The sequence below is a fragment of the Apis florea genome, unplaced genomic scaffold (genome assembly GCF_048593485.1).
Source record: "Apis florea isolate Af1SG1 unplaced genomic scaffold, ASM4859348v1 contig_3772_pilon, whole genome shotgun sequence".
NCBI lineage: Eukaryota > Metazoa > Arthropoda > Insecta > Hymenoptera > Apidae > Apis > Apis florea.
This window is the reverse complement of record NW_028256845.1, coordinates 1,919,392-1,938,749: the sequence shown is the minus strand read 5'-3', so window position 1 is coordinate 1,938,749 and position 19,358 is coordinate 1,919,392. Positions and strand designations below refer to the sequence as shown.

At 41.9% G+C, this 19,358-nt stretch overlaps 1 protein-coding gene across 4 annotated transcripts in view; it reads left to right on the top strand.

Annotated features, from left to right (window-relative positions):
- LOC100865253 (uncharacterized) overlaps positions 1-19,358 on the top strand; it is a 178,951-nt gene that overhangs the window by 7,993 nt on the left and 151,600 nt on the right. For all 4 annotated transcript variants that reach the window (XM_086915321.1, XM_086915320.1, XM_086915319.1 and 1 more), the window contains exon 2: positions 2,993-3,066. The gene's annotated coding sequence lies outside the window, so the exon portion shown is untranslated. The remainder of the gene's footprint in view (positions 1-2,992; positions 3,067-19,358) is intronic.

The window sequence follows — 19,358 nt, the reverse complement described above, 5'->3', positions numbered from 1 at the left end:
CATTTGACTCGTTCGAGGGGTTCCAAAAAGGTTTTATCCGACTACATACGGAGATAAATTTCTTTCTCGGACACCGTTTTCAACCGTGTATGAAATTTGTCCATCGAGCTCGGCCAGCTGATTAATGCGCGCCGTTTTACCGCCGTTTCGACCGCGTTTTTTCCCTTTCGCCCGTTTGAAATGTTGCGGTGAAATTTGTCACAGGAAGGGCAAAATGTTGGAAAGTATCGAGCGTCGTCTTTTTTGCCGAATATGCATGGCGAGTCCATGAAACGGTGGTACAAAAATTTTGCTTTCGGTGTAAATTAGAAGGACGATGTTTTTCAGAAATTTTGAACTCTTGAAAAATATTTCTTCGCGCGAATTATCAATCCTTACGAGTTACGAGCTTTTAGATTTCTTCTTGTCATTCAACTTAAGAAATATCGACAAATTTTTCTTAGTTCATTTTTGTCGTTCAAATTGTTCAAATTCAATTTTTAATCGAAATCAAATTTTTTTTTTCATCGAATTAACATGACAGTTATACCTTCCTCGAAGTCTCTTCTTTCCTTCTTATCCGTGTCATCGCCGAGGATTTTCACCGTTAAAGGCAAAGAGGCATGGTAACGGTTTGAAACGTTTGTTTGAGGAGGCCGAGAGCCGTCGGTTATTAAGCTCAGGCCACAGACCACATCAGAGGCAAGTAGAAAGGCCCCTCGGCGTGTTCGTCTGCAACCTGCAACCCTTCCTCTCTCTCTTCCCCCTTCCTCTTCTTATCTCTTCTTCTTTTCACCGGCCGTGTATCATCCGCGTATCTATCATAATTTACGGATGCTCTCTGACGATCAATCCTTCACGGATTTCATTCATCCGTCGAAAACTTTTAATACGAAATGCACATTTCATTGCTTGTCCCCTCGAGTTGCATTGCTCGTCTCGCAGTGATCGCATCATTTCCACAGATGTCGATGACTCTGACAATGATAATACGTGAATTTCCATTTGGATTCGAAGATATTCGATCGACCAAGATATCGAGATAATCCTTCGAGTTGTTGGAAAGTAAGTTTTTTTATTGCAGTTTCTCTTTCCTTTTTTTAACGCGCTGCGGTGATTGAGCAAACGCATTGTAAGTTTAATATCGACTACTTTGTTGAACAAGAGGAATAATAGGTCATTCTAGAAAGTGTGGTAACACGGGTATAGAATGGACATCAGTATGCTTTTGTTGATTGTGTCTGACACTAGTGCATACGCAATCGTTATATCAATTATTCAATGTCCTCGAAGATTACTTGCCGCGCAATTAGCGATCGACAAGTACGCGAATGTACAATCGTTTCAAAAATATAATTACGAAATCGTCCATCGTTGAATAGCACAATTCAATAGCAAAATCATTGATTCTTTCGAATAATAAAATCGATAAAAAAGAAATTTATTTTAAACTCGAATCGTCGAAACACAGTGCCTGCCACTTAGACGCAATCACGAAAGCAATTGGAATCGGTAAATATCTGATTGGAGCGGCGCGGCGCAAAGGGAAAGCTCGGCGCAAGGGGGTTGTTGGAACGAGAGGGAAGAGGAGGCGTAAGCGGTTAGCCGGATCGAGTAGTAGTCGACTTGATATCCGTCAGATATGTCCTTGAAGCATGCGAGCCGCCGTTTGATAAAGGACGCCGATACCCGCGCACCATGCGCGCCTCTGCGTTAAACGCTTCCACGCGCTTCGCGTAATGGATATATCCACCCCTTTCGCTTCATCCCTCCCCCTCTTCCATCCTTCGATTCGGCTTCTGCTCCCTGTTGCACCGTGCAAGCGTTGTGGCGTGCAGTCGCTCCATCTCCTCCCCTCCACTCCTCGACTCCGCGGAAATCTGCCTTCGGGCGCGTTGCAGAAGCAACGAGATCCGACGTGATAAGTGGTTAAACGGCAGTAAGTAAATGTTGTAACGCGCGTTACCGAGCGGAGAATCTTCAAAGAGGTTGACTTACCTCGCCCACCGCGAGACGATTATGCGTATCGCGCGGCCGCGATGTTATGAGATTAGGATTAAGGGTGGAATTGCGTTTGTTCCGGGGGATGAATTGGACGACTAGTCCCAGAAGGGATCGAAGCGACGATTTTTGGATGATCTTTGACGATGGATGACGAACGGGGATGGCCGTCGAATGGAACGTCGACGTGGGTGCGATTATTTTTATCCTCGTTTCGATATTTCAGAGGTGGGTGGTTGTTGAACGATGCGAAAATATAGGCGGAATTATTCTTGCTCGTTTCACACACGAAACGTTTATGATGTGATTCGTACGACTCTCGTGTGCGGAATGGCGAAAAGAAAACAAAACAGAGAGAGAGAGGCACGATATTGTATATATATTTCTTGGAACGGATTAACGCCGTGGAAGATACTAAGAATTAGATGTAATCACTGTTTTTATTTACAAAGACGCTCAGTCGTTTGTGCGTCGTTGGAATCGATCGACTCGACTTTCACTCGTGATTTCGTATTATAGTAATATAATACGTTATAAAATAAATTTCGTAAATTTGTATAAAATTATTCCTCGTTTTTTTCGAGAATATATTTTTTACTGTAACGCAGCGTGTGATAGTTGAGCCTGTATTCTTCACAACATGTGTAGGTAATTAATAGCGTTATTATTTAATTATTGATCGCATATTTGAACTGTTAAAACGTAGAAACTCGTGTAGCTGGTATTTCTATCCTATATATACGAATTTCGGGCGACGAGCACGATATTGTTAACAAGTCGCTTCCCTTTAAATTATGCCCGTCGGCTAATAACAGGGAGACACATGACATTCGTGCATGGCAATAATTAATTTTCGCAATTATGCCCGCCTTCGTTCCTTCCTTGCTTCGCATCACTTCTTTACCCCCTTCTGAAACATCTATCCTTTTCGTAGACAGATATACCCTTAAAAATAAATCCGATTCTTTTCGCTGTGCTTATCTTTAACAGAGAAATTATTTTCTGCTTTCAGGTAAATACCACGACGTCTCTATAGAACGATACTTAACTCATTAATCGTTCGAACTTCCTTTTTCTTCCTGGCTGGTAAGTCGATAAAGTAAACCAGTTCGCATTTTAACGTGGTCGAGATCGATTATGATATACGTACGACATCGTTCGTACAAGTCTTTGGATACTTATAGACAAGTATTCTTAATGTTAGCGTAAAGAATGAATGAAAATAAATTTTGCAATTAATGCAATATTCGTTAGAATTAAATTATTAACCGGTTCGAAAATTTTATCAGAGTCTGTTCAAATTCAATGCGACAACAATTACAAATATGCTCGATTAGAAAGTATCCAATCCAACATACGAAATGGATTCTACATTTTATTTTGTACTCGAGATAAATTCTATAGTTGTTCTATAGTTCAGAACTTGATCACATTTCTCGAAAATGAAGTACTTACGTAGTAATCGATCTCTTTACTATTTATATCTTCGTATCGTGCTCGGTATTTTTTATTAGCAACGTATATCAGCATAATTCATAGAATTCGCTATTTCGTCGACACTGAATTTGATCGATGCTATTCATTCACCAACACGTTTTAATACCAATATCGTTAGTAATCGTAAGATAATTTAACTTACACCTTCGCTCGGAATTCGATTCGAAAAGGCAGTTAACTTTTAAAAAGTGGCGTTAAAAAATTGGTCTCTTGGACTCGACAACGGCGAGCTTGGCTCGAAGGCCTTGGCTGGAAAGGCCGTGTGGGGTACCGCGGGGAGTAAATTAGTAATTAGAAATCTGATACTGGTAAGGCAAGTCGGTGTTGTTTCGGTATTGCGTGGCTGTGCGCGTCGCGTGGACTTCTGCGACAGGCACGGCCTCGCGTGACCCGACGCCCCCGTCGGGCTGGGCCAGGGGTCGCCCTGAGCGAGGGGGCAGGGGCGGAGAGGGACCGTCCTGGAAAACGTAAGGGATGACAATTATGCCCTACAGGTAATTGCCAGGTTGCGGCTAAACGGAGCGGGCGGCCTCTGCCCCCTTTCCTCCCCTATCCTCGATAAACCGCGCGAGCTCGCCCCGAAACGCGAGCTTTCATCGGAAAATCATGGCTTTTAAAAACCGTCACGCTCCCCGCAACCTTATAATTTATCGCGGTTTTCGTGTTTACCAGTGTGGACAACGCGATTTTTAAGGATCGTAGGGAGGGAGGGGGAGGGGGGTTGCTTATTCGACTCGTCTAAACTTTTACTTGTTTAGTTGTAGGCTTTTGTTTTTTTTTTTTTTTTTTTGGTAATTTAAATGTTGTTAGAAATTTGGAAATAATTTTATGGTAGGGATGTATGAAGTTGTTTCGCTTAGTTAGATCGATCCCCTGAAATTTTATGTTTTGTAGTTTATCGCGATTTTCTTTAACAGTGTGGAGAACGCGATCTTTAAGAATCGATCGAGCGTTTAGATCGATCCTGAAATTGTATTTTTAACAATGAATTGTGAGAATAATTGTATAATATTAAAAATTTGGGAATAACTGTATTGGTAGAAATATATAGAATTATATTGTTTCTTTATAATTTTTTGTAATTTATCGCGGTTTTCGTTTTTAGCAGTGTGGACAACGCGATTTTTAAGAATTGTGGGGAGGGCAATTGCTTATTCGATGCGATGATGTACTTAAATTTTAACTTATTTAATTGTAGACTATTGTTTTTTTTTTTTTTTTTTTTTTAGCAGTTGTATATTGTTAGGAATTTGGAAATAATTTTATGATAGGGATATGAAGTCGTTTCACGATTAGATCGATCCCCTGAAATTGTATTTTTAGGAATAGATTGTGAGGATAATTTGGGAATAATTGGTAGGAATATAGAATTAAATCGTTTTTTTAAAATTTTATTTTCTTCTCAAGTTTCATTTAGTATTCTATTTTCAGTTGTTCAGTTATGTAATTAAAACTATTTGGTATATCGTTATCGGTTTCTATTAGACGTACCCAAGAGAATTGTTCCTTATACATAGATACCTATGTTATAATCTGATTTAAATGCTCTAAATGGTTCATCCTTCTGCTTCAAACACGGTAGAATTCTGTTTTACTGTAGACTTGCATGACGTGTTCGACACGTTATCTCTTACTTACACGCTTTGTCTTAGTATTTCATTGATCGAACGTACCTAATATAATGCTACAAATCCGTTGTGTGAATAAAATTCGCCTATACCAGTCCTCACAAATACGTACATTCCCTACATTACTTTTGATAACAATTTACGATAAAATCATTTATTATTTATAATACTATCTTTTTTCTAATGCCACTCAATATCCTCGAATCACAATCATCACGAAATAATACTCGGTATTATTAATATATTATTAGTTAGCAAGGTCAAAATGCAAATTTATTTAAATCCGCATAATCCATCAATTACGACTCTTTAATAGATATTACAGAACGAAGGAGCACCTTTAATTTCGCTCGATTCCACTCTCAAAATTCTCAAAAAATATTTACGCGATTTATGAAAAAATTCTAAAAAATAATTCGCGACGAAAAATTGTCAAAACGCTATCAGATTCCACCGCCAATCACCCCTTAAACCCAAGTCCAAACCTAAACGCAAATCCTCTAAATTGGTAACAACTCATTTACGACCCGGCAACGGGAGGGGGGCGTGTGTGTGTAAAAGTAGAAGGGGGGGGGGTGACACTCGACCCCTCGACGACAATCGTCCACAAAATTAGCCGCAAATGTATGTTATTTCGCCTGGCAAGCTGACGTGCGGTGACGTATATGGTCGGCATCTATTATGAAAGCAGCCCCGTAAAAGCTGCCGCCGTCTGACGCTTGTTCCGCACGCGCTCTTTTCCCACGTGCTTGTAAGCTGCCACGTAGTCCAGAGGCTCGGAGCGTCGGCCATAAGCGGGCACAAAGACGCGTTTAGAACGCGCTCAGGGAAGTGCAATATCGGTGTACGCTATACCGCCTGTCATTTTTGTCACGTTATCGGCGTTGCAACCGCGAGAGGCCACGTGGCTCTCTGTTCGAGAACGCGGGCATAAGTCGGCGTCGCCTCGAAGCCGACGTGACGCCGTCGCATGTCAATCGGCCACCTAGTAGTGATCAGTATGCCTCGAGCCTTGGCACGCTTTATTATTTGTTTGTTTTCACATTACGTGAATTACGAAACGGGGGTAAAGGGTTCTTGGAAAAGTTGAATGTAAGCTTGAGAACAGTTTTTCTCGAGGACCAGTTTTTGGAAACTTTTCGGGAATGGGATGGGATGGGATTTATATTTGCGAAGAGTATTTATATCGTACGTTTCGAGTGATTGTGTTCGCGGATGTTAGGCTTTTGCAATTCGCTTTCGATCTGTAAGTATGAAAATTTTTTTTCTTGTATATTATTTCTTAATGTTAATCCATGAAGTTTGATTTATTGTATGGATAAGCTTTGGTGTCGTTTTTTTTTTTTTAAACTAGTGCAGTTTTCGATATCACGAGATATTTATCGTACGAATGCAACAAAAATTGTGTAATTATCATTACATTTTTTCGTGTTTGAAACGACTGTTGGTCGTAACACACGTTTGGTCTGTAAATTTTCAAAGTATAATTTCACGGGGTGCTTAGAACGCCTATCGAACTGTTTCTTCGTTTCGTGCACGCGCCATCGAAAGCCGCACGAGAAGTGGACTGAAAAGTGAGGCAAAAGGAAGGAAAAAAAAAAAAAAAAAGAAAAGAAAAGAATGGTCGAACGGTTGGTGTGATGTCGTGTCATTCGAGTGGCGGTCGCATGCCAGTTGGAGAATTAGCGTCGAGTGGGTAGAGTTACCAGTGGAGGAACACGTATAGAGACTGATGTTCGCATGACGGATGTCGATTCAATAGCTCGATTTCACAGACTTCGCAGTTTCGATGCCCTTCCGACATCGAAGAGAAATTTTACACCGATCGATCGCGATTAACCCTCGACTCGGATAGTTTAGGATCGTAATCTTCTCTAGTCCATGATGCATCCAATTTCTGAAACAATTTGCATTTATCTTATTTAATTTAGAGTTAAATCATAGTTTAACGCCAATATTGAAACTTGGGATAATGGGTTGAAAAGGAATTATTTCTTCTTTTATTATTTTTAATTAAATATATATATATTTTTTTTTTCTTCGTCTAATGTGTACAGAATTAGTTACATCTTTTCTTTATTTTAATCGTTATCAAGATTTATATATCGAAAAAATGATCATTAAATTGTTAAGATATATTAGTTCGTTTAATGTAAATATTTAATATCGCGAGAAAAATAGAACCTTCATTAAAGTTTTCAAAATTAAAAGCTCGTATAATTACTATGAATTAATCGTGATACATTGAACGTAGGAGATGTAATTAGATCGAACTTGTAGATCGAGTGAATTATCGATAAGACAGACCTGTGACCGATCCCTTTGCGTTTCCCTTGGCTTAGACATCGGTGTACTTTGTATCTATCAATTATTCTATCCTGGACGTACATATTGTTGCTCTAAAATTTCTCTTTCCTTTTTACTTCATTAATGTTCATTTATATTTAAGGGGGGACAATAGATCGCTATATTAGAAAAAGAAATTGCAGGAAACCTTCTTTAAAAATTACTCGAGCAAATGTAAAAAAAAAAAAAAATACTTAATTTTCTAGAATGTAACTTTTGAAAATTTTGATTTCGATTCTCGTAAATTTATCGAATTACTTTATTTATCATTTTCTGTGATATCGCCAATCTTTGAAGCAACATTTTTATAAAATTTAATAACATGAAATCGTTCAAACATCAATTGCAATTGCACAGGGGGGAAAATTTCACGTAGAAATTTAACGTTCGGCTAAATCAATAAATCTAAATTTAAAAGCCCCTCCCTCCAATAAGAAGAGGAGGTCGCGTTCAATGATTCGTTGAGCGGGCACGCGAATCTCGATCGCGGCAATAATTCATCTCCAGCATCCTCGAAGTCGGGCGGCAATATTACCGGATAAAATAAGCCATTAAGCGACGTAGCCGCGGAGTATCTCTTCTCGGGCGTTATACGAAGACGTTCATGAAGGCGACGTCCTCCTCCGCGACCGATCGTGGAAGACGGAGGGCTGGCAGGGCTGGAGGAATCGAGGGTCGAAGCCAGGATTACCCATCCGACCGAAAGGAGATTCCACTAAGCTTTCAGATTTTACCCTCTTAGCCGACCAAGGATTATAAAACGCAAATACGTCCCTTGATTAGTGAGGATAAAGTAAACATCGGCTTGCCGTCGCGGCTGTTGCTCGCGCGAAATACGTCGTCGTTCGTGAGAATGACTCCATTCTCTGGGATCGTCGTTTGTGCGTTGACAATGAATCAAGAATGAATTTATCTCGAAGAGATAATTTTTTTTTTTTTTTGATTAACCTTAGCTAAATTTTCTTATTTTAACCAATTATCAAAATCGATAATTAATAATATCTCGTCATATTATCATCGTGATTCTATTCAAGTATTTATAAGATATAATATTTTCAAATTTGCAATATAAATCGGAATCCTTGATTTAAAAAAAAAAAAAAAAAAAATATCGAATCGAAAATATCAATGGGCGAAAAATATAATAAAAGAAAAAGTTCGAGGTCCGAAATTCGATATAATTTCGAGGGTAATTTCGAGATAGCCACTTTACGGGGATAAACTGTGGGAAGATAGAAGTTTAGAGCGTAGGGAAGCCTCAAGCATCCTACGGAAGTCTGGCTCTAATTAAGCGCCTCCTACCCTTGCCGCGGTTCCTTCACTCATCATCTTTCATCTCGCTTCAGCATCCCTCTCCGTCAACCGTTCACCCGCCTTCTCAGAATCCTCGCCAAGATCCGAGGTGAAGGTAACCATCCATCCTCCGCGTGTTATCATATTCCTGATTGTTATGTCTTCGCTTGACGATACCTCCGCCGCTTACGTTCTTCTCTCCACGGTTCGATAATTTCTCTCGTCGTCGTCGTCTCTCTCTCTCTCTCTCTCTCTTTCATACGCGGTGTTTTTCTCCGATTCGAGAGAACCCCCTCGCGTCTCGTTTTATCTTTCGACTCGTCCTTACCCTTACGTGTACACCGCGGCTCCGTCTTGTTTCTTCATGGCTGCCTGGAAATACGAGAGAGCACGAGCTCCTAATTAAATTCCACTCTTTCCTTGCGTGTCTTTTTTTTTTCCTTCTTTTTTTTTTTTTTTTTCCTCGAGGTTTCCTCAACCGCAACTTAATTGCGCCGGAATCGAAATGGCTCGATTGCCCTCGCCGGCGAGATCCTCTTCCCTCCTTCTCTCTTAATTGGCGCATAATTATGTAAACAATTCCAACGTCGGGGGCCGGCCCACCTCCCCCCCCTCGTCTTCAATTTAACCGCGGCTCTATACTTAGCGGTGTCATCAGCCGTGACAAATCGCGAAACTATTCCGCGGCGATGAGGCTCGCGAGGGGAGGACACGTGATGTTGGGAAGAAATTAGCGAGCTGGGTAATTAGCATTTATTCGTGCAATCGAAACGAGGATATTTGGAGTCTTGTTTCTCTATTGTCGTTTTAATCCTAATGGAAAAAGTGGCTCGGATCGATTTCGAATCAGGCTTGTTTTAATCACTTAGATTGAGACTTAGGTTGAGAGAGAGCTACTACAATCGTTTCTCTTTCTCAATGTTTGCGTGGGATGATTGATAATAATAAAAATTATTAAGTCCAACATTTGATTAATTATCATCAAAAGTTAGAAGTTATCGTTCAAAAATTATTCTACTTTATCTCTTAGATCACATACACTTTCGAGCACGCTCGTCACGATCTATTCGAATTACGATCATAAAAAAAGAAGAAAAGGAAAGGAAAGGAAATTCAATGTGAAACGTATCGGGAAAAAGTTGAACTCGACCATCTGAGGCGCCACATCGCGATTAAAAAACTTGTCGATTAACAAAGAGTCTCGGGGAACGACTTATTTACAACTGGTTCAAGACAATAGCCACAACTGGCGGGATGAAAAGTGTTGGAGGGAGGGGGTGGTGTAAGGGATGGAACTAAGGTGAACCGTGCTTGCGGCAACATTATCTAAAATTCAAGCTGTAATTACTTTGCTGGGCGGCGCTCCGCTTGATTTATAGTCATCGCGCGATGCAGCTGCGTGGGTGTAAGTAATTAAAAATGTACCATCGCGTGGTATGGTAGCCTTCCCTCTCCCTAGCCACCCTCTCTTCTCCTCTTCTCGGGGAAACACTGTTTAGAACGGGTCTTGGGTTGTGTGCGGAATAGGGGTTGCTTCTTTTTCCCAAACAACCCCTCCCCCCTATCTCGTGTTTCGCCGAAAACGATTGCCCCGTGAAGATTCGAGCGATTCGCGCAACTGTTCCTCCAATTTCATAACCGGTTCTCAATTATTCCTACGTTATATTCCATTTAAACGTGTAGGCGTAATTGATCCGCGTAGATTTCTTATATTCTATTTAAAATATATCAAGTATAATTGATCCTTCATTTTCTTCTTTGAATATATTTATTGAATATCAATATTATTATAATTTTATTTACTTCGATGTTGATATTAATGATATGATTTTTTTCTTTTTGTATTTCTTTGGAAGTTCTCTTTCACAAGTAAATTCACACAATGAATTTTACAATTTAAATTTTCAAGTAAGATTTGAATTCAAGTTTTACGACGTGCCACAACACTTGAATATTTCTGTTTGTCAAAATAACAATCAGAAAAAGATTCGAATCGTTCCCCTTTCATTCCTGAGAGCAGCGGGCGACGATTAACTCCAACCAAGGGGGCAACGATCAATTCGGTAACGTCGGCCATGGCGGTTAGTTGGCACAGTCTCCAGGTTAATTGGCCATTCATGGTTAATTTGGTCTGGCGCGAACCCGTAAGGCGATGGAAACGACCCTTCGACCCTCCGGAGACCGACTCGTCGATTTCGTATTCGTCACGTGACAAGAGGGGTCGAGATCGTCGCGCCGATACCGATTTCACTGGACACGATTCACGAATAATCTCGCGAGGAATAGCACGGTGTATATCCTCGCGCCATTTTCTCCTCGACCGTGCCTCCACTTTCTCCCTCTCTCTCCTTCTCTCTCTCTCTCTGGAAACGTTTGCTCGATACTCGCGCCGCGTATTAATTAGCCCACCGTTAACGAGCACGCGGTTAAACGGTTCGTGACCGTGGATCGTCCGACCTGCGAATCGTAACAGTTGTTACGCCGATAGTGGCTGCGAACGAGGCGACGGGGTGGCGTGTACATTGGTGGAAAAAGAACGAGGATGGAAAAAGAGTTTTCGAGGGTATGAAATTTCGTGAATCGCGAAATTATTCTCGTAATAATTCGAGATCTTAAGGATTTTTCTTTTCCTTTTTTTTTTTAATTCGTGAGAGTGGTTTTTTTGATCCAGATTTTGATCCATTCGTAAGGTTGGTAATATTTGATATTTAAAAATGGAATAGAAGTACTAGGGAAACTTTAACCTTTTGAAATATTAAAGGAACGATTCTACGATTGTTCTTCTACAATTCTTACGCGCGATGAGGAATTATTACGAACAAAAAAAAAGTTAATGTAATGTAGGAATGTCGATTGAAAGAAACCTTGAGCCAAAAAAGAATTATGAATTATTCTGTAAAAATTGATCTAAATTATGTTTACGTATCAACTACTATAGTATGCATCATTTTTCTTTTTTTTTTTTTTTTTTTACAAAAGATACTTATCCAATAATTATTGGACAAAAATCGCTCGCATTTTCCTCCAACTTGGCTCCTCATCAATATTAATCCCCGAAATCATCCAACCCAATTTTCAATAATGATCTGCTGATAATACATCGGCTCCGAAACTCGGACTTGAATTCATAATAATGAGCCGTCGGTACACGTGGAGGACATAGAATCCAAGAACACCTAGGGGAGATTACTAATGTGGCCTAACTACGGTTACAGGGTCGCCGTTAAGGCATCGTCTACATCCACAAAGGGGTCTACTCTCTCGTCGATAGGGCAACGTTAAACACACAGAGGCGGAGAAGAGTTTCATAGTGGATGGAAATGCACGTGGTTCGGCCTTTGTCACTTATAACCAATTCCAGACGTGTCATGAAGTTCGCTTGCTTATCCACTTTCGTACGTGTTCGAGCTAAACGCGATACAGTCCTCGAAGTTATTACTTTGGTCGGTACGATTCCGCGGACGTTCTTCTTCCACGCGCGCATACCCTACGCGGAAACTTTGTTCCTTTGCATAATAACCATCCCACCTCCGTGTACACGAGTCCTCAGGTATCGACGGTGTCTACGTGACGAATGTGAATAGATCCCAAGTTGGCCGAACACACTCACAGATTTCTGATTCGATTAGATAGGAGATCGACGAGTTCGAAGTGACGCGTCTTAAATATTCCTTTTGTTCGTATATATAGCTTGCGAGAACGTACAGATTTTCGTTGTGTGTTTACAACAGTAAAGTAATTTACTCTAATTTAATGTCTTGGAGATAAATTTTAAATTTATTTTCCAAGAATCAGGGCAATACGTAATCTAAAAAGCTATATATATATTTCCAGGAAACTGATAAATAGAACGAATAATCGCGTCAATCTTTTTACAATATTCAAAGAATCAATAGATAAGATCTTAAAGGACTTTCGATAAAATGTGTCGTTTAATCAAATCTTTTATTGTTTCACTGATTAACGAATTCTTTCTTCGCTACTTGCTTACCAAATTTCCAAAGTTGAACGCGATATCTCCAATCGGAACACAGTAACATCTGTATCGATGTTCAAATCAAACTCGTTCTTATGCGATGTCTTGCATGCGCGTGGATAGATCGAGGATGGAGGCGAGAGAGAGAGAGACCCTAGACGCCGCAATTCACACATTGAATGCCTTCCAAGGCTCCTCCATCCACGCTCGCGTGGACCCTCGTCCATGGGTTTCCAGGACGGTCGCGTTATCTGGTATCTCGGGAAGGAGCAAAGGACGAAAGACAGAGGAAGAGGATGGCGATCGGCGAAAGAGAGAGAGAGAGAGAGAGACGTATTCCGTAATCTTCGAGTTTACAAGACGCAAACAGCTTAGGTGGTAACGCATCGATAAGATCTGAGCCTCTCCCGATATACCGCTGATAGCCGTCGTTAGGCCGCGGTTAGGACTTCGTCGGACCTCTGTGGAGGCGTTCCTCTGCCCTACTACCACAGCGCTCCGTCCCCCTATCTCGAATCTCCCGTGTACCTTGGCCGATGATAAGGATTTCCTACGTTCGATACCCGGGCTCGGATCATATTGCCCCGGTTGGAGTTCGCCAAGAGGACTTGCGACTTAATAGCGAAAGGCGTGTGTAACGTATAGCTCCCTCTGGCCGCGGACGAGGTTTCAATTCCGGGGTCCTGGCATCCCTTATCCTCGCTAGCCACAACCGGCTAGAGGCGTAATCTAAATTAATGTTCGCCTATCCCAGGGCATAAACCTGCGAATTAAAGCACGACCGACTTAACGTCGCGCTGCCTGATCAAAATCGAAATTGCCATTTTCACGAACGAATAATATTAGCTTTGTGTTACGTTCGCCGATATTCGTTAATATCTGGGACTTTATTTGACTTTCGTTCAAAGCGAGGCGAATAATAATTTAAGACGCGTGTGAAATAATGAATACCTCATTCCGTGTATTCTCGTTTCGAAAAGAAAGTTTGAAAAAGCGTTTCGTGTATCGTTTTTAATTCGTTAGAAGAGAGATCAATCAAACGGTGACCTCGATACAGTTTAATCGAACTGTGAAACTTCAATCGCGATTTTCTCGCGGTTGATTCTTCTCCCTCGTGCAGAAAGGGGTGGTTTCACATTCTACCGTTCACGCAGAGTTCGCGCGTTCACGGTGCGCAACATCGCGCATGGTTAATTATTTTGGGAAACGATCGATTCCCGATATTTATTTTTAAGCGTATTACACCGGGGAAACAGGAAGAGGAAGGGACAAGGAAGAGATGCGTTAGGGTTGTTAGACAATTTTTTTGAACGGGGTCGACAGGAAGGGTGGCAGCCGCGCTTTTTTTTTCCTGTGCGGCAAGGGGCTGCATTCAGTGGCGGCGGGTCACTCGGGGAAAAGAGGCCATTTCACAGGTCTTTGCGTCTCGATTCACCTTCCCTGGACTCGTTTAACCCTAAAATACACTTCCTTGCCTCGAACGTATCTCGAAAAATAAACATTATCCCTTCGATTCCTCGCCTCTCATTCCTATCTATTATACATCAGAAGCAAGCTCGATCGAAGAAACGACACGATTCTCGAAATAATTTCACGATACGAAAGAGAATGTTAATCAAAAAACCAGAACTAAATATCTATCCGCCCAAAATTCGATCAAATACCAAAAAGTTCCATAAGCTTTCGACGAGTAACCGGTGAATGAGAGAACACTTGGCCCTCGTATCATCCTTCATCGCGAGAATCGGCGAGCGAGGATGATCGTTCTTTTTCCCATTACGCGATGCAAATAGAGGAGTGTAATTTTAATTTCACGTATATTAAAATCCGGCATTCCTCGGCCTTGCCCAGCCTGGCTGGGAGGGGAAGGCTGGGGGATAAGAAAAGGTGGATCGCGTCGCGAGGGGTAGGATGGGGGCTGGAACGCTCCGTTGGGATTAGTCGGAAAGCGATTTCCATCCTCGTGGGCGGTTGCAGCGTTGGAAAACGTTGCCCCTCTTCGACGAGCCCCGCTCTTACCCTCTTGGAGCCGCCGTTACTACCTTGGCTTGTCTCGCGAGCGAGAGGAAAGCCGGGCGAAAACCAAAGCCCGAAATTAGAATACAAACCCATCAGCGGCGGCGTTCGTGGTCTTAGGACCCCATGTGCGAGCTCCGGCGAGGAGAAGCGAGGAGAGGGACGAGATTCTGAAGGAAGCCGCGCTTTCGAACAGAGAGTCTAATTTACATACGCTCCATAAGAGAGACACCAACTGGAGGAGGGGGGGAGGAGGGGTAGAGGGGGAGGGGACATAAGGAGGGTGGAGGAGCGCGTCGTTCTGCTGGAAAATACTGTAATTGGTTGCTTGGCGAGAGACGAGAGATGAATTCTGAGATTTGCTGCTGGATTTCTACGGGATGCGTCTACCTCGATGTAGATCCATCTGTCTATAGTTTTGCGTGTTAAAATTCGCTTGTTTAAATGACGCTTGATTAGACAGAGCGCGATTAGCGATTTTGAGGAGTTCCAAGGTAAACAGTTAGAATTTACCTTATCATCGTTTTCGTCGTTTTAAATCATAAATCTCGAAGTTTCGGAAAGAATTGGTAAGAATGACTTCCAAACCGTATCTTCTAACATTCCGTGTATAGAAAGTCTGAAAATCACTCGCATAATAAAACCACCATTTTTCGAACAATGTGTAAACGGAAGAGGAATAAATCGATGAGAAGAATTCGCGACAGTAAATTCATAATTATTCGATAATAAAAAACGAAACGATCCTTTTCGCGATAATTTTCACGATTCGTGTCACGAATTTTCCGACGGGTCTTTCCATTAAATCCTTCCCCCGACCGAGGAAACAAGCGAATCGATTTTCTCGCCGTCCAAGGCGGTCTCCACGTAGACGAACAAATTCCCCATCGTCGAGTAGACGTTTATTGCAATTACTGCAGCGGCCGTGTTTGCAGCCGGTGGTCAGACCAGGTAGGTGGACAAAGACGCCCTATCCTCGGCGACTGTCCGCCGGGGGTTGGTCCGAAAGTTTCCAGAAGCCTGGAAGCCCCGACGACCAAGCGGAAACTTTGTCCAGCAACCACTCTGGATGGCTGCTTGGTTGGCTAGAAACTCAGGCGAAGCTCAGTCAGCTTCTCTACCCTGGTATCCTCGCCATCGTCGTCGTCGTCGTCGTCGTCGTCGTCGTCATCGTCCTCGTTGCGTCGTTCACGTGGACGCGCCTCTCTCCGTCTCCTCACCTCTCGCCCGTTAGACGATAATTATCGCAGCGACCGCTTTTGTCCGGCTACGGCCACGCCAAGGTTTCCTCCTGGTTCTCGTTCGACCCCTTTGTCGGACATTAAACGGGACCTTTTGAAACGTTACTTCGTATATACACCTATTACCGTGGCCTCGAGGGTGGCGTAGGTGTACGATGAGGTATTCGGGCAAAGTTTCTTCCGGTTCGTCTTACTTCAGCATACCTCGATGCTGCCTCTTCTTACAGGGGAAAATCCTGTCCCGATTAATTTTAGAAGATAGACAGTTTTTGTTTCGCTTCTTAGGCATTTAGAGGTTTCAGGTTTGGATGAAGGTGAATACGATGCTTGCTCGTGCTCGTGCGTTCGCGATATTGAAAATGGTTGAAAGTTTTATGAATTCTAGTTTGTGTGAAATGAACTTGTGCGAAAGAATTTAAGTTTTTTCTTTTTTTTTTTTTCGTAATAAATCGTGACGGTAAATTTTATTCTTTTCTCGTTGTTAAAAAACGTACGTGATATAATATGTTTTTCGTTACATCAGCCGAATATTTGAATACGCTGTTCTCTTTCTTAAATTAAAAATTAATTAATGGAACGATTTTCAAATATCGTTCCACGATTCATAAATAAAGTAGCGACTCTTAAAAATTAGGGAAGTGTTATTAACTCGCATTAGAGCTCGGTTCCTCATCGACGTCCACCATTTTTCCCCTCTCCCTCGCCGGGTCAGGTTAGGGTCGCGTCGTAGACGCAGCTGATGCCATGGCACCGCAGGATCGTAAAATAATCTTCTGCGCGATGAAACGGATTAAGAAAGTGGAGAGTTCGATCGTGTGGCGGCCGAAAAAAAAAAAAAGAGGCACTTGCGTGGAACACGATGATACTCGTTGAACCGTGTCCTCCTCCATAGATATAGATAAGCGGTATAAACCGTGCAACTTCCGTTACATAAGTTTACCGGTTTAGTGGAAGTTTGTAGCGTCACTGGAATCATACATAAAAGAAAGTAAAATATCGCGAGAGGTGGATGGATTCTATTAGAAAAAAGCGTACTGTACCGGTGAGGCGAAAGTTTGTTGAAATTGCGCGTTGTTCGAGTTTTTTTTTTTTTTTGATCGAACAAGAAGACAGCAAATAGAGATACTTTAAACTAGCTAGTTAATTTCTATCTTCGAGACTTTGTAATTGATCCTCATTATTTATCAACATTTTCCTTAATATTCAATTCTACTCTCATACAGTTCGCTTAATAAACGTTAATTTATATTATTACGTAGAGATTTTCATAATACGATCTTTCAATAATAATTATGAAAGAAAAACCTGTCATATTTTAAATTATATATAATACATTCCTTTTTTCAATGAACATCTTTCGAGCTTATCATCCAACTCCCCGAGGCGAGAAGGAAACGAAGAGCAAAAAAAAAAAAAAAAAAAAAGAATCGAGAATATCGCGCGAAAAGGATAACAATAACTTTTTTTAATCATGAATAAGATGGCGTATACAGCCCTTGGTACCCTTTCGTTGAAATATCTCGAAAGAGGAAGGATTTCAAAAGCCGTAACGCCGGATGATACGATCTTTTAATGGCCGCTTTGTGGCTGGATCCATTGCCGAGATCTAAGAAGTCTTAGCCGGTTGGTTGGCACAGGACCCGCGTCTCCTCCTCATTGTCCTTCTCGCGCGAGGAACGTGATTCCTTCTCCCTCGTCGCGTCCTCGTCGTTCCCTCGCCACGTTCCGCGGCTTGTCTCGTTCTCGTTAACGGAGCGAAAGGACCGACAGGTCGACCGACCGGCGGCTGTGTCGGTGCTTAATTTTCCCCTCGTAATTACGCGGGCAGAACGCGCGCAAGACGAAGACCCGAGCATTGTAGCGAAGAGGGTGCGAGCCGTTGGGAATAGGTCGTATATCCGTTGGTAGCTACCCACCACCACCAGCCCGGCCAATGTATAGACCACTCTCCCCCTCCTGTCGAATCTCCTTACCCCCTGAGGTAAGGAATAAGATGCAAGAAAGTTTTGGCCGATCTCGATGCGTTCTATCGACGCCGAACCCGAGTTGGCCAACTTGGAGATTTAAGTCGGCGTGGTAAGGCCGTCCGTATCCCTTGTCGATTTCTCAACGATCTCTGCCGGGTTTAATATCCTTCGCTTCTCTCGTGGTAAACAAGATTATATAGAAAGATTGATCTTGGGGTGGAGATTGTTATTGGATTTCTCAATGTACTCTCTGAGAGTAAAAGTTGTAGAAGATTATCGATATTATAACAATATTGGATAGTTTCTATTATATATCCTATATTGAAATGTGGAATATTATTTAAATAAGGGTAGAAATTGAATAGTTGAATAATATTGAGAGAAATGAAATGATCCAAGCGTTTTTCAAATATTCCACAAACACGGCGACAAGTTTGAGAAAGTTTGATCGAACCAAGAAGAATGTAGAAAATAGAATTATCTCTGAACGAAAGTTCAATGGATGATAATTTCACTGGGGTAGACGCTGGTAATTCGGTTGGAGCCGAACATGGAAGCGTACATTGGAGTTGGTTACACGCTAGATGGCACGTAAATCGGCAGGATCGAAAGGCGAAGGGTGTTCCCAATGGCCGCGCGTCTATTTATGTGGGGCGACGATCTTGGTCGCGGTAGCTAGAACAGGGGTGGAACTGTCGGACAGGGCTCGGCCGCATGAATTGGCTATTAGTAGTTCGAAACAGTATGCTCTAATGGCGACCTGTTGGCCTTTGCTCGTTGTACCGGCCCACCTACCCTTCCTCGTCCTTCATTAGCGCGAATCCTTGCGTTTCAACCGTCCCCCACCATCGAGTTGCAGCTTAGGTTGGATGTCGCGGACTAAAAGCTATCTTTACGAAATGGACGCAAAGCGTTGTTGCGTTTAGTCGTGACAGAAAATGACTTCGAATGGCCTTCTGATTGTCCTCCTAATAACGCGAATTCTGACAACTATTGAGGCATTGTCGCGATTCCGCCTTTCCCCTCTTACGAGCGTCCAAGTTTGAAAATTTGTCGAGTAATGAAAGGTTGGATCGAAAGTTGTAATGTAACGAGAGAATTGAATACATTTTATTACTTTGAAATCTTAAGAAATATTTAAGTGCATTTCAATCTTGTTTAGAACTAGATGTTTAATGGTAATGACTGATGAGTTAGTTTAGTAGCCTTGTATGCTCTAATGATGGAATATGATTCAATAAACAATATGATGATTGATTCTTATTTCAATTTCAATTTTTCTCGAAGATAAAAATAGAGAAATTGTAGAGGATAGAAAAGGAATAAGCGTCTTACTATCCGCATACTCAACATTTTTCGTCCATCCTCCATAATTACTATTTTAGAACCATTCCCTCGAATAATTCTCGCGAGG